The following is a 15,228-nucleotide window of genomic DNA, read 5'->3' on the forward strand; positions in this document are numbered from 1 at the left end:
TTTTTTTGTAGTCTTAAACAAATACTAATTTTAATTAGGTTTGTCACAATACAACATAAATATGGCTCTTGCCAGTCTAAGTGTACTCTGTGAGCTTTGGCAAACCTTCAGTGCATGGATGTACTGTCATCGCCCAGAAAATCTCTACTGCTTTCTCTGGATGGTGGAGGCTGAAAGGTGGCTTGGAAGTCTGTGGCAAGAGTCTTGATGACAGAAAATGATGGCTAGCCTGGGAGACCATGAGGATGGAAACAGATTCTGGGTGTAAAGGGATAGTAGAGACAACAGGCTCTTCTGGCAGTTTGCCTATAGGCTGTGAAGGGAAAAGTCACATGTGACTCCGAGGTTTGGCCCAAGCTGTCACTGATTGAATGGAGGTGTGTGTGTGTGTGTGTGTGTGTGTGTGTGTGTGTATGTGTGTGTGTGTGTATGTGTGTATATGTGTGTGTGTATGTGTGTATGTGTGTGTATGTGTGTGTATGTGTGTGTATGTGTGTATATGTGTGTGTATATGTGTGTATGTGTGTGTATGTGTGTATGTGTGTATATGTGTGTGTATGTGTGTGTATGTGTGTGTGTGTGTATGTGTGTGTGTATGTGTGTATATGTGTGTGTATATGTGTGTATGTGTGTGTATGTGTGTGTATGTGTGTATATGTGTGTGTATGTGTGTGTGTATGTGTGTGTATGTGTGTGTATGTGTGTGTATGTGTGTATGTGTGTGTATGTGTGTATGTGTGTATATGTGTGTGTATGTGTGTGTATGTGTGTGTATGTGTGTGTATGTGTGTGTATGTGTGTGTATGTGTATGTGTATGTGTGTGTATGTGTGTGTATGTGTGTGTATGTGTGTATATGTGTGTATGTGTGTGTGTATGTGTGTGTGTGTGTGTGTGTGTGTGTGTAAGGAGCAGACATGGTGGCAGAATCTCAGTCTCAGATGCTCCAGTTTAAGATTCTAAATGACATTTACTTGAGGATGGAGAATAAACAGCTCCAAAATGTCCAGCTTTTTGGAACAACCCACTCAGGAGAATTCTGGGGGAGGAGATTTAGAAGCATGCAGATGACCCAACGTAAGCTTCAGCATTTCCAACGAGAAGGCTGGATTTCCTGGATTCTCCATGATGGAAACATCCAGAAATATTTCTGGGATTTACCTATGGCCACAGGACTTCATAAGGATCCCCACGCCCAGCATGACCAACTGTGTTTCTGAATCTTTACTGAGTCTGTGCACTTTACCATAACCAGCCAACTCAGACGTCAGTGCTCATGGAGGTGAAGATCACAGAGCCACAGAATCAAGAGCTTGAAGATATCAGAAAGGTCACCCCACTCCACACCCACAGTACAGCTCAGAGCTCATCAGGATCATCGGAAGGGAAGTGTCTCCCACTTCCAAGGGCTCTCTCTTCCCTAGATGGGAGGCTCTATGACAGAGTTCTCTCTCGCGTGGAGCACAAACCTTCCTCACTGTTGTTCCTCTGTTTGCATCTAAGATGCAGGAATAAATAAATGATGAGCTATGTTTAGTGACTAAGACACAAAGTTCGAGAGTGTTGACTGGACCACAGAGCTCTTGGCTTTTAGTACTTCATGGGACCTGTCAGATAGTTTAGGTTTCAAAACTTAAACTCTTGGCTTCACTAACCCCCAACCCCAATCTCTCTGTCAAGAGGTTTCCTGGAAGGGAAAGTAAACCAAGTGGGTGTTTGTTTCTCATCAGTGAAAGCAAAGAGCTTGGGAGAGGTGCACTGACCTATTTTTGTCCTTGTGTGGTGGAGGGTTGCCAGGAACAAGCAAAGGCGTTTTCCTGTGGTCAACACCGGAGTTCAGAGATCAGGGTGGGGGTGCTGGGGCTTGAGGTTGGAGAAGGAAGATTTAGAAATTGGATTCAGACTCTGGGAGCCATCAGGATGCCCTTAGATCCACACTCAAGACAACCTTAGCCTTCACATCCCTGAATCTTCTTCTGCCTGGGCCAACATTGTTTTGTGAATAGAAAGTAGATAACAAGCCTATGGGCAGGTGTCTCAGCACCTCCAGAGCTCTGTGGGATGCTGTGACCACTGGTATTTGTTCTGAGCCCCAAATGCAGGTGGCTGGCTCCTTTTGGCTACCTTTCTAGGGTGGCAAGGCACGCGGTTTTACGGCACAGAAGACAAAGGGGTGGAGTTACCTCAAAGCATTTTGAGGACTGTCCCGGATTCAAAGGTTGAAGACAGTTCAGGGGAACACTGACTCCACAGTCCCAGAGATCTGGGTTCCAAACTTTGCCTGTGGGACCCAGGAGAACAGGGATCCAGTGAAAGCAGTTTAGGTAATAAGTCACCAAGGAGGCTCTGGGTTATTCTGCACTTGCATTTTCTTTGATGATCCATCCCATGTGTGAATTCAAAGTGCATTTAAAAAAAAAAAAAACTAATATTCTTAATGCAGATGTCAAAAATCAACATAAAATACAGATTTTCCAGTAAGTCTGAGGTGACTCAGAAGGCTTGAACCTTTTCCCTGTTGTCTGTTGAGCACTTCTGCTGTAACAGGAGGGATAGGGCAGACGCTTGGCTGCTAACCTCTGAACGCCCTGCCCTCGCTTCAGGGACTGTATCAACACCCTTTTTCTTGTCTACATGGATAACTTAACACTTGATTGCCAGCCTGTCCCTTAGCAACTCCCAACCCTGTGCTGCCGAAGGGAGTGGCCGGCTGACTTGTCCTGTGCTGGTCTTCACTCAATAAAAGCCAAGTGTTAGGGCTGGAGAGATGGCTCAGCGGTGAGAGCACTGACTGCTCTTCCGAAGGTCCTGAGTTCAGATCCCAGCAACCACACGGTGACTCACAAACATCCGTGATGACATCTGACGCCCTCTCCTGGTGTGTCTGAAGACAACTACAGTGTACTACACAGGAGTGAGCGGGGCTGGAGTGAGTGGGGCTGGAGCAAGCAGAGGTCCTGAGTTCAATTCCCAACAGCCACATGATGGCTCACAGCAGCAGTGTACTTATACACATAAAATAATTAAATAAGTCTTTTAAAAAAAAAAGCCAAGTGTTTTCCATCTCTGATGGCGATTACATAAGCTACCTGAGTGTGTTTCTCATGGGGCATGCAGTCGGGGTGCCCCCCTACCTGCTGATCTTGCCTCTCTCCTTCCTCAGAAAGCTTCCTGCTTGGCCCTAGTAGGTACGATGGGCGCCAGTCTGACTTTCTTGGATTTGCTTTCTATTCTTTTGGCAGGCTCTGAAGCAGGTGCAATTCCCTTTGTGTTTGTTTAGAACTGCTCTTGACCTGCTGTGAGGACTCGGGCCTCCCTCAGAGTGGTTTGGTTTGCTTCCGGTTCCTTTGTGGCTGTGTTTACAACTGTGTTTATATGGTGCAGTTTCTTGGAACTGAAATGTGTATTCTCTGGAGACAAGAGAGCACTGGGTAGACATGATGGCATTCCTTGGATTTGAAGGGTCCCCAGAATGTAGTAATCCCTCTCCAGGCACTAGAACTACGCAGAATGGATAGGGCTTTATTATGAAAACTAGAGCAAAGGCTGAAAAGTGGCTCAACAGAGAAGGGGGCTTGCTGCCAACCTGATGTTCTGAGATCAATTCCCAGAATCCACATGGTGGAAACAGAACGGACTCCTGCAAGTTGTTCTTTGGCCATGTGAGTGCTGTGGCACACATACTCAGATCCATAAAAAAGAATTAAATGTAAAAAACAAGTTATTCAGAAAAAAAATCTCTCTTTCTTTCTTTTTTTTGACAGGGTCTCAGGCTGACCTTGAACTTCTGATTCTGCCTCGATGTACTTATATTACGTATAAGTCCTGGGACTATGGGTGTGTGCCATGCCTAGTTTATGTGGTGCTAGGGACTGAGCTTAGAGCTTCATGCATGTTAGATAAACACTCTACTGACTGAGCTATCTCCCCAGCCCCTGTGAGAGCATCAAACGAGCCAAGCCCTGCACTACTGCAGAAAGAATTAAACACTCTACTGACTGAACTACCTCCCCAGCCCCTGTGAGAGCATCAAACGAGCCAAGCCCTGTACTAAGGCAGAAAGAATTAACCAGCCACATCCAGCCCAGCCCCAGATGACTTCGTCACCTCTTCACACCATCTAATACAGCACAGCCAGCGTGGGGTCTACCATCATTGACAACATGGTGGAGTTCAAAATCACCATGGAGGACTGGAGAGATGGCTCAGTGCTCAAGAGCACTGACTGCTCTTCCGGAGGACCTGGGTTCAGTTCCCAGCACCCCCATGCAGCTCACAACTGTCTGTAACTCCTGTTCCAGGGATCTGAAACCCTCACACAGACATACCTGCAACACAGATGTACATAAAATAAAAACAAATAAATCGTATAATCATCATAGAAACACACCTCCACGTGTTCCCATGAGGATGTCTCTAGGGAGCTTTAACTAGAGAGAGGACACATCCCAAATGTAGCCAGCACCACTCCTCAAGCTGGGGTCACAACCTGAAGAACAAAGGGAAAGCAAACTAAGCACCCACGCACATCTTCTCTGCTTGCTTCTGTGGATACAATGAAACCAGCCGCCTGGATCTCACGGGGCAATGCCTGTCCTGCCACCAGGAGCTGTGCACCTTGGAACTCGGAGCCTTCCTCCTCCTTAAGTTGCTGTTGTCAGGTATTCCGTCACACCAAGGAGAGAAGAATGATTGATCAGGCGGTTTGCCCCTCATCTGTTCATGCTTCCAGATTCTGAATGCTTAATACTGTTAGTATTCAATAATTAGGTTTATTAGGCTAAGGTGTTGCTGGGTAAAATCCATGTCTCAGGAGTTCATAGTTTGGGAATTAGGCAAAATCAGAAACATAAAACTGTCCTATTTCAAGTTCAGTTTGGAAGGAAGGAAATAGACTTCTCCCATGGGCTTAAGCAGTGAAGTCAAAATGTAACAAACGTGCACAGACAGGAGCATAAGAATTAAAGTTGCTTCAAATGAGTCACCCACTCGGCCAGCATTTGCTGACTGCTTCCTTAAGGCCTGTGGCAGGCTTGGAACAGAGAAACGGCTTCTGGGGTTTTGGCTTTTTTTGGTTTGGGGTTTTTTTGTTGTTGTGTTTTTCTTTGTGTTTGTTTGTTTGTTTGTTTGTTTTTAGAGACAGGGATTCTCCGTGTAGCCCTGGCTGTCCTGGAACTCACTCTGTACACCAAGCTGGCCTTGAACTCGGAGATCTGCCTGCCTCTGCCTCCCGAGGGCTTGGGTTAAACAGTTTCCATTTCTAATGGAGCAGCATTCAGGAGAGGGAGGGGAGATCGCAACCTGGACCTGCTGCTGCTGACTCTGCCTGAGCCGGCTGCTGACCCTCTCTGAGCCTCATAGACCTTAGCCAAAAGCAGAGGGCTAACAACATGGCCAGAAAATGGGGAAACGATCCATGGGTTTGCCCTCTGACCTTTACAAATAGATGTTTATGCAACACACATTGTCTATACACACAGTATCAATTTAAAAATTTTCAAACAGAGAAACTGTCTAACACACGGGATCACTGGGAATGACAGGGTTCTTTTGATTTTTGTTTTGTTTGGCTTGGTTTAGTTTTTCAAGACAGGGTTTCTCTGTGTAGCCTTAGCTGTTTTAGAACTCCCTCTGTAAATCAGGCTGGCCTCAAACTGACAGAGATGCCTCTGCCTTTCCCTCTCTGCCTCTCTGCCTCTCTGCCTCTCTACCTCTGCCCCTCTGCCTCTGCCTCCCTCTGCCCCTCTGCCCCTCTGCCCCTCTGCGCCTCTGCCCCTCTGCCCCTCTGCGCCTCTGCCTCCTGAGTGCTGGGATTAAAGGTGTGCACCACCACCCTGCTAACAGTTGTATTTTTTAATGTTTTATTTATTATTATTGTGGGGAAGCACCATGGTGGTATACATGTGGTAGTGGGGGGGGGGCTGCAACTTTGTGGAGTCAGTTCTGGACACCTTTGCATCGGCTGCAGGGACTAAATTGAGGTCACTAAGCTTGCAAGACAAGTCTCTGTACCTGCTGAGCCATCCCCCTGCCCAGCTCTGTCTTCATTAATAGAACACAGCTGTGTTCTGTGCACCATCATGTGTGAGTGTGAGCTGCCCAGTGTGTGGCTGCTGCACGGACTGTGAACGTCCCAAAGTTGTGCCTGTTGCACTCAGTTCTTGTCTGCTACAACAATTGCTTGTTGGATTAACTGACCCAGCTCACACTGGGTTTCCAAGTCTGTAAACTGGGTGCCCTCACAGCTGTGTCCCCGCTCCCAAGTGCATCCGTTGTCCAGGGGCCTCCACCGGACTGAGTCAGTTCTCACTGGTTGGGTGGGGCAGGAAGCTGCCACTGATCAAGCTTGCTCTTCTGCTCCTGCAGGCTCCTAATGTGTTCCTTCAGTTTCCACTCCTAACAACGCCCAGGTTCTTGAACTCGCTCGGCCTGCCTCCACTCTTGCTGTCCAGGTTGGCCCTGGCTTGTCTGCTTGCTGCTGACTTCCTGTCTGACTTTACTGACCAAGTCCAAAGCCCCCGTCTGTCTTGTGGCTTGATGAATACAGCATTGCCTGTCTTAGAAGTCACCACTAAACGTCGCTGCCTCTCACCTTGATACAGCAGCTGCTACCCTCTGCTGCCACATGACTGACTGCGTTCTGTTCCAGCCGACCCTCTTATATTTTTGGTTGTGAGCCTAGCCTCTAATGGCAGAGCCATCTCTCCAGCTTTCACCCGACCCTCTCAAAATGCATTCTGAGTTCTGGGAGTGTGCAGGGAGTGTGCAGGGAATGTGCAGATGGACAGCTTGCCCCTTCTCTGAGACACTGTCAGCGTCTTCGTCTGCACGCGCGTGCACACACACACACACATACATAACCAGTACTGTTGTCTGGAATGCTGGCACACGATTTCAGTCCCAGCACTCTGGGGAAGGAGTGGGCTGACCTGTGAGTCTGAGGACAGCCTGGTGCGTGTGGACTGAGCAGAGACTAGGTTCATCTACAATCCAGTGAAGAGGGTGAGAAGTGCTGGCCTGGACTCGGAGGGACATATGCAAAGCTCCCCAGGCTGTCTCCTTCTCCCAACTTCTCTGCTCAAAAAACAGATCTGACTCAGAGTTTAAAATGTCAGCAGTGGGCTGGAGAGATAGCTCAGCGGTTAAGAGCACTGACTGCTCTTCCTGAGGTCCTGAGTTCAAATCCCAAAAACCACATGGTAGCTCACAACCATCTGTACAGTTACAGTGTACTCCTATATATAAAATAAGTAAATAAATCTTTAGCCAGGTGGTAGTGGCGCATGCCTTTAATCCCAGCACTTGAGAGGCAGAGGCAGGCGGATTTCTGAGTTCTGGTCTACAGAGTGAGTTCCAGGACAGCCAGGACTATACGGAGAAACCCTGTCTTGAAAAAAAACAAAAAGAAAAAAATGTCAGTAGTGAATAGATAAGATAGGGCATACTGATCCATGGAACATTATTAATTAAAAGGAAAATAAAATCCTTCCACAGGACATTTGACCCAGTGATTTTTCACAAGGAATTCAGGCTCCACATATACTTTCCCAGTAGTTCAAAGATAAATATACAAGGAAGGGCCTTGAAGAAGTGTTTCTACTAGTTAAAAATTAGAAGCTAAGGGGACATCGTAAAACCTGCCACCAAAGTTGGTGACTGGAGCTCAATCCCTGAGTTCCACATTGTGGAAGGAGAGAGCCAGTCCCCACAAATTGTCTTCTGATCTCTACATGGCACTGTGCATATGTGCATGTGTGTGAGTATAAGCACACACACATACACAAACACCTCTACATGGCACTGTGCATATGTGCATGTGTGTGAGTATAAACACACACACACACACACAAACAAATAAATGTGATTTTTTAAAAGGATACTCTCCATAAAAAGAGGTTTTGGGGTTTTGTTTTATTTGAGTCGGGAGGCACACGGCATCATGTGTGAGGTCACAGGATGGTTTTTGTGGAGTCAGCTCTCTCTGCCTCATGTGGGTTCCAGGGATCAAGCTCAGGTTGTGGGACTTATGTGACAAGCACCTTCACCCACTGCCTTAGTCACTGTCCTACTGCTGTGAAGAGACACCATGACCAAGGCAACTCTTGTAGGGCTTGCTTCCAGTTTCAGAGGGTAAGTCCATAACCGTTGTGGCCCGAATGGTGCTAGGCAGTCATTAAGAGCTTTACATCCTGATCTGCAGGCAGTAAGCTCAGGGAAAGACTGGGCCTGGCATGGGCTTTTGAAACCTCAAAACTCCCCCCAGTGGCACTCTTACTTCAACAAGCCCACACCTGCTAATCCTTCCCAGACATCTCCACTAATTGAGGACCAAGCCTTCAAACCTATGAGCCTATGGGGGCCAGTCTCATTCAAACCACCACACCCACTGAGCCATCTTGTCCTATTTTTTTAGGTTAAAAAAAAAGCATAATTTCTATGTAGAAAATTATTTCTACAATATGCTTTTTTTTCTTTTTTTTTTTTTTTTTTTTTTTTTTTTTTGGTTTTTTGATACGGGATTTCTCTGTATTGCCCAGGCTGTCCTAGAACTCACTCTGTAGACCAGGCTGTCCTCAAACTCAGAAATCTACTTGCCTCTGCCTCCCAAGTGCGGGGATTAAAGGCATGCACCACCACTGCCCAGCTTTTCTTTTCTTTGTTAAGATTTATTTATTATTATATCTAAATACACTGTAGCTGTCTTCAGACACACTAGAAGAGGGCATCGGATCCCATTACAGATGGTTGTGAGCTACCATGTGGTTGCTGGGATTTGAACTCAGGACCTTCAGAAGAGCAGTCAGTGCTCTTAACCACTGAGCCATCTCTTCAGACCTTTATTTTTAATTTTAGAAAAAGAACTTAGTCTCATAATTACATCTGCATAAATGCTTTTTTAATAAGAATAAAAGCTGCTATTTGAGACATTGTAAAGGTATCCGGGAAGAAAACACCATATTGTATTTGCTTTAGACTCTTCCCTGGGGACTAGTGACTCTGGGACCAAATCCAAGATCTTGTGGATACAAACAAGTGCTCTAACTGATGAGCAACACTCAACTCCTTAAGTTACTTTTGTAATAAAGACATGTATTCACTGCCATGTACCTGCCATTGCAACTCACCATAGACCGAGGACTTGCACAACAAAAATCTCTTCTTTCCCAGTTCTGGAAGTTCAATGCCCCAGACCAGGATATCAAGATTATTGGTCCAGTTTTATGGATAGATGGTTATGATTCCTTCAGAGAAAGAAAAAGAACTCTCTAATACTTATCCTCTCTTTTTCTCTCCCCTTCCTGCCTCCCCTCTGCCTATAGTCCCGTATTCAGCTGGATTTCAGTGCACTCTCAGAACCTAATTTAGCCTTGAAGACTTCCTGCCTTCAAATATAGTCACACCATGGCTTAGATGCCAGCATGTGAGGAGTTGCAGGGATTCAGCTGCATCTCTCAGAAGAAACTCTTGGATAACTTCACCTGAAAACTGACAGACCTGAGTTTCAAAATAACACTTCAGATTTGAAAATCAGAAAATACTGATGTCCCAGCTCTCAAGAGGTTGAAGCATGAAGCCCCTCCCTACAGCCTCTGTTGTACTCGGGTCTTCAGATGAGGATGAGCCCCCCCACCCTGCCACCCCTCCTCCACATATACCCGTTCGACTGAGGTCTACAAACTCATCTCATTCAGACAGGGCTTCACCAACACATCCAGAAGAATCCCTGAGAAGACGCCAGGCACCTCATGGCTCTGTCGGGTCTGCACGTAAAATGAAACATCAGTAAATAAAAATCTGGGTCAACGCATCCTTTGATGGTAAAAATGAGAATTTGGACTTGAGGAGTAGCTTAGGTTAAGAGTCTGGCTTGTTTAGGGCCCTGAGTTTAGTCCCCGGCACAAGAAGGAAGAAAAAAAAACCAACAACAACAACAAAACCAAAAACCAAACAAATAAGGAAACAAAAAGAGGCAAGTAAAAACTCTCACTAAGGCTTCAGAAGTTGAGTGTACTGACTTGGATTTTTTTTTTTTTACAATTTTTTACCATTTCTAATTTTTTTACAATTTATTTTACTATCTTAAATTGTGTGTGTGTATGTGTATGTACTTGTGTGCGAGAGCTCACAGAAGCCAGAAGAGGGCAATAGATCCCTTGGAGCTGGAGTCGCAGGAGAATGTGAGCCACTGATGTGGGTGCTGGGACCCCACCTCTGATCCTCTGAGCGAGCTCTGTGCGCTTTATCTGCTGGATTCTCTCTTCAGCCTCAAGTCACTTTTAAAATAGTTATGAGGCTGGAGAGGTGGCTCAGCGGTTAAGAGCCTTAGTGTTCTACAGAACATGTAGTGGTTTGAATAAGAATGGCCTCCATAGAGCTGGAGAGATGGCTCAGCACTGACTGTTCTTCCAGAGGTCCTGAGTTCAATTTCCAGCAACCACATGGTGGCTCACAACCATCTGTAATGGGATCCGACACACACCCTCTGCTGATGTGTCTGAAGAGAGCAACGGTGTGCTTATATAGATAAAATAAATAAATAAATCTTTAAAAAAAATGAAAAGAAAAAGAAAAAAGAAGGAAGGGTTGGAGAAAAAAAAAAACCCTGAGCTGGAGAGATAGCTCAGAGTTTAAGAGCACTGGCTGTTCTTCCATAGGTTCTAAGTTCAATTCCCAGCTCATAACCATCTATAATGAGATAAGTAATAACATCTATAATAGGGCTGGAAAGATGGCTCAGCAGTTAGGAGCACTGACTGCTCTTCCGAAGGTCCTGAGTTCAAATCCCAGCAACCACATGGTGGCTCACAACCATCTGTAATGAGATCTTCTGATGCTTTCTTCTGGTGTGTCTGAACACAGCTACAGTATACTTACATATAATAAATAAATAAATCTTTGGGTCGAACTGAGCAGAGCGAGAGCAACCACATGATGGCTCACAGCCATCTGTCCAGCTACAGTATACTCATATACATAAAAATATATAAATTTAAAATGTACTTTAAAAATAAAAGGGATGGCCTCTATAGGTTCGTGTTTGAATACTTGGTCCTCAGTTGGTAAAACTGTCTGTCTGGGAAGGATTAGATGGCGTGGCCTTGTTGGAGGAGGCGTGTTGCTGGGGTGGGCTTTGAGGTTTCCCCAGTGACTCAGCTATCTCCTGCTTGCTTGCAGATCAGCGTGTGAGCTCTGTTCCTTTGCTCTGCTATCATGGTCTCTACCCCTCCGGAGCTGTGAGCAAGCCCCCAGGTAAATGCTTTCTTTTATGAGTTGCCTTGGTCACAGGTGTTTTGTTACATCAGTAGAACAATAACTAAGACAGGACCCACGTTCGCTTCCTGCGTAACTCTAGCTCTGGGGGAATCGACACTGTCTTCTGGCTTCCATAGGCTCACAGAGACTCATAGACACACAAACAAACACATACTCATAAATGGAAAATCAATCTTTTTTAAGCTTCAAAGTTTCCATTCAGATTGGAAGAAACAGGTGTCAAATTTCAGAGACTAGTTTTCCTCTGTATAATAAACAGGACTTGGTCAGTCACGTTCCCTTTTCTCTTCTTCGCTTAAAAAGAAAAGCCACCTTTTAAAGCTTTCTTCTTTTTGATAAGTTTCTTCCAAGAAGGGAAAGGTTGAATTTCAGGTCACTTGTCCACCCACTTCCTGAGAAAAGCCACTTCCTTCATCGGCACGGTGGACCTGCCTGAGACCAGGGAGAGCCTTAGCTGGGGCTTGGCACTGGTGTCAGACTGCTCAGAGGGGTCAGGTCTGTCTAAAGACCTGCTGGTTTCCGTGGATGTTTTTTCAATCCTGAAACTCTCTTCCAAGGAAAAGGAGGGGTTCGAGATCCAGGGTCATGGAGTGAGAGAGTGGAGGCAGCTGGACCATTTCCAAGGCCTCCAGACTCATCCTGTCCTGCTTTCCTTGCGTTGGGAAGGCTCCACAAGGGCAATTTGACTGGGTTGGGAGTTTGTTTGTTTGTTTTGTTTTTGAGACAACGTTTCACTGCATAGCCCTGGAACTGCTATGTAGACTAGGCTGGCCTGAAACTCACTGCAAGCCACCTGCCTCTGCTTTGTAAATGCTTGGATTACAAATGCTTGGATTACATCATGCCTAGCTTCAGCTGAGGTTTTGATTCGGGACAAGAGAGGCAGATAGGGGTACTTTCATGTCCCATACCAAAAAGACACACTTGTACTCCATTATATATATATATATATATGTGTGTGTGTGTATGTATGCATGTGTGTATATGTTTGTATGTATATACATATATGTATATACACATATATGTGTGTATATATATATATGTATGTATATACATATATATAAATATATGAATCAACTGGCATATGTTTGTTATTACCACACACACACACTGTTGGTGGTCTGTGTATTCTGGGTTAACCCCTCCTACACCAGACACCTAGAAGAGAACAAGGTTGACACCATCAGAAACTAATGAGACTACATTTCAAGAAAGCCTGGTTCAGACATCCAAAGAATGAAGGGAGAGTGCAGTGGGTGGTAGCAAGAAAGGCACAGAACAGTGGCTGACCACCTGAGAGAGCAGAATGACTGACTGACAGTGCATGTAGTCTTCTGGCTAGAGATGACACACAGACAGAGAGGCAGTGGCATTTCCTGTGTGTGCGTGGGGGAGGGGGGAGAGGGAGAGAAAGGGAGGGAGGGAGAGAGGGAGGGAGAGGGAGAGGGAGGCAGGGAGGGAGGGGGAGAGAGAGAGGGAGGGAGGGAGAGAGAGAGCCTTTCTACGTAGCCCTGACTCTTCTGGGACCTTCTAAGTAGACCACGCTAGCCTAGAATTCATAGATATCCACCTGCCTCTGTCTCCCAGTGCTGGAATTAAAGGAGTGCACCAGCAAGCCCTGTTCAGAGGCATTGTGTGCCACCACAGTCGACCAGCGGTAGTTCTTTCTGGGTTGACCTACACCTTCTCAGACTACTGCTATCTGGATGAAGTACCCCAGCCTTTGCTCACTGGCCTTTATGTTGACAGCTAGCCTTCTGGCTATGGTTTGACCATGACCATGTCTGCCTCCATAGCTTGTGGGACTTCATGAACGGACCCATCCCATTCCCCAGTGCTCCTCAGGCTCCTCCCTGAGCACCCTGCTCCTGTCATCCTCCACGTGACCCCCTCACTCTACACTCCACCCTCATCGCACCAGCCTTCTCCTGTCGTGAAAACATCCCTGAGCTGAACTGGAAACTTATGGGTTCTTTGTCAAAGTCAGTTGTATTGGATCAGTGATTTGCTGGGGCAAACTTGTGAAGGAACATTACGCTGAAGCGAACACAGGTGAGAGGATGTTCTGCTAAAAGTAAGCACTCGAAAGGATACGTGATGAAGGATTCTTCACTAAACAAGAGGTGTGTGTTGGCCCGCCTTACATTGCGTTGTTGAGCTTGATTTGTTAGGACTCCATAGAGAGAAATGTACCAAAAAAAAAAAAAAACCTTCTGGTTCTTGCCACTTCCGAGGACTTCGGCTGATTGGTAGAGTGATGTCAGCTGAGACAGACGCATGCGCTGTGAAGGACACGCGATGTTTGGAGGGAGGATTATAACTGAACGGACAGTGCCGGGGGCGGGGCTGAGGTTGGTTTGCTTACAGAGCTAAACACTTCTTGATCTCAGGCTTCTTGGTCTTTTGCATATTTGCTGATCTTCACTTGGCTGAGGGAGGCACAGCCGAGAACTTTTCCTGTTGGCCTTGGTCCGTCCTGCTGACTCGAGCCAAGGCGGAGGCCTGGCTGTCTCTGCTAGGTCTTGTCACTGATACTGATTTGTGTTAGCTTGCTATCCTGACTCTACCAAACCAGATCGCTGATATATCTGTGAAGTGTTCGTGAGCTGCTGCTGCTGACCTGTGAACTGAAATGCCAATTTCCTGACAACACAGATGGGAGTTGCTCCAAAGAACAATTTCTGAACAGGTCCACTTCCCCCATCCTTTCTTTCCCACTACCTCTGGTGGGTAGTAGGCTAAAAGGGAGGTTAAAGTGCTTAAGAACCATCATTAAAAATAGGCATTGAAGGGCTGGAGAAATGGCTCAGCGGATTAAGAGCACTGACCGCTCTTCCAGAGGTCCTGAGTTCAAGTCTCAGCAACCACATGGTGGCTCACAACCACCGGTAATGGGATCTGATGTCCTCTTTTGATGTGTCTTAAGACAGCTACAGTGTACTCACATACAAAAAATAAAATAAATCTTTTTAAAAAATAGGCATTGAAAAAAATTAAAATTACACTGAACATTGATATTATTCTTAAAAAAAGAGGGTGGATCTTAAAAATTACTTTAAGAACTATATAGTTGTCATCGCTGGTATAAAGAATGCTCAGATCCCAGGCTTCTGGGATAGCCAGTGGCATGCCCACATGGAAGCACTGGGTTCTCTGAGCTGCTTTTATAAACTGTGACCTACAACAGAGGCTGGAGGCTGGGACACCTGCCACCTGCTGGGCCAGAGCTAAACCAGTTGGAACCAGCCCCATGTTAATAGATGTGGATGGAAAACACGGTTCAGTTTGCACATCAAATCTCAAGCTCTTTTGTGCAAACACAGAAGAGTCACTTTCCATGTGGAGGTCAGCCTTCTCTGTCCCTTAACTTCCTGACTGGCTTTCTCAGGTCATACAGCGTGTGGTTTCAGGGCAGAGCCCAGACTTTCATCCAGTGGGCTCCTGTAGCCCACTCTAAGCTGGGCTTGTATTGGAATCATCTGGGATGTCATATGCTCCTTGGATGTTACTCGGAGGGGACTTGTGGGACAGCGCGGAGGCAGAGGCTACGAATGGATGCTCGTGCAACGGTAAGAACCAGAGTTTGGCTCTCAGCATCTATGTAACAAGCCAGGAATGACATGGTTCCTTAAGGGCTGAAGATTGGGGTTTGCTGGTTTCCAGCCCTCAATCCAGGTGGAGAGCCCCCGTAAAGGAGTAAGCAGAGAGTCATAGGGGACACCTTTTTTTGCTTCCATATGCACACACCTGCAATACACAAGTTTGCACACATACACATAACATATATGTCTTAGAGTTTTATTGCTGTGAACAGATACCATAACCAAGGCAATTCTTATCAGGACAACATTTAATTGGGACTGGCTTACAGGTTCCGAGTTTCAGTACATTATCATTAAAGTGGGAACAGGGCAGCATCCAGGCAGGCATGGTGCAGGAGGAGCTGAGAGTTCTA

The sequence above is a fragment of the Mastomys coucha genome, unplaced genomic scaffold (genome assembly GCF_008632895.1).
Source record: "Mastomys coucha isolate ucsf_1 unplaced genomic scaffold, UCSF_Mcou_1 pScaffold1, whole genome shotgun sequence".
In the NCBI taxonomy this organism is placed as follows: domain Eukaryota; kingdom Metazoa; phylum Chordata; class Mammalia; order Rodentia; family Muridae; genus Mastomys; species Mastomys coucha.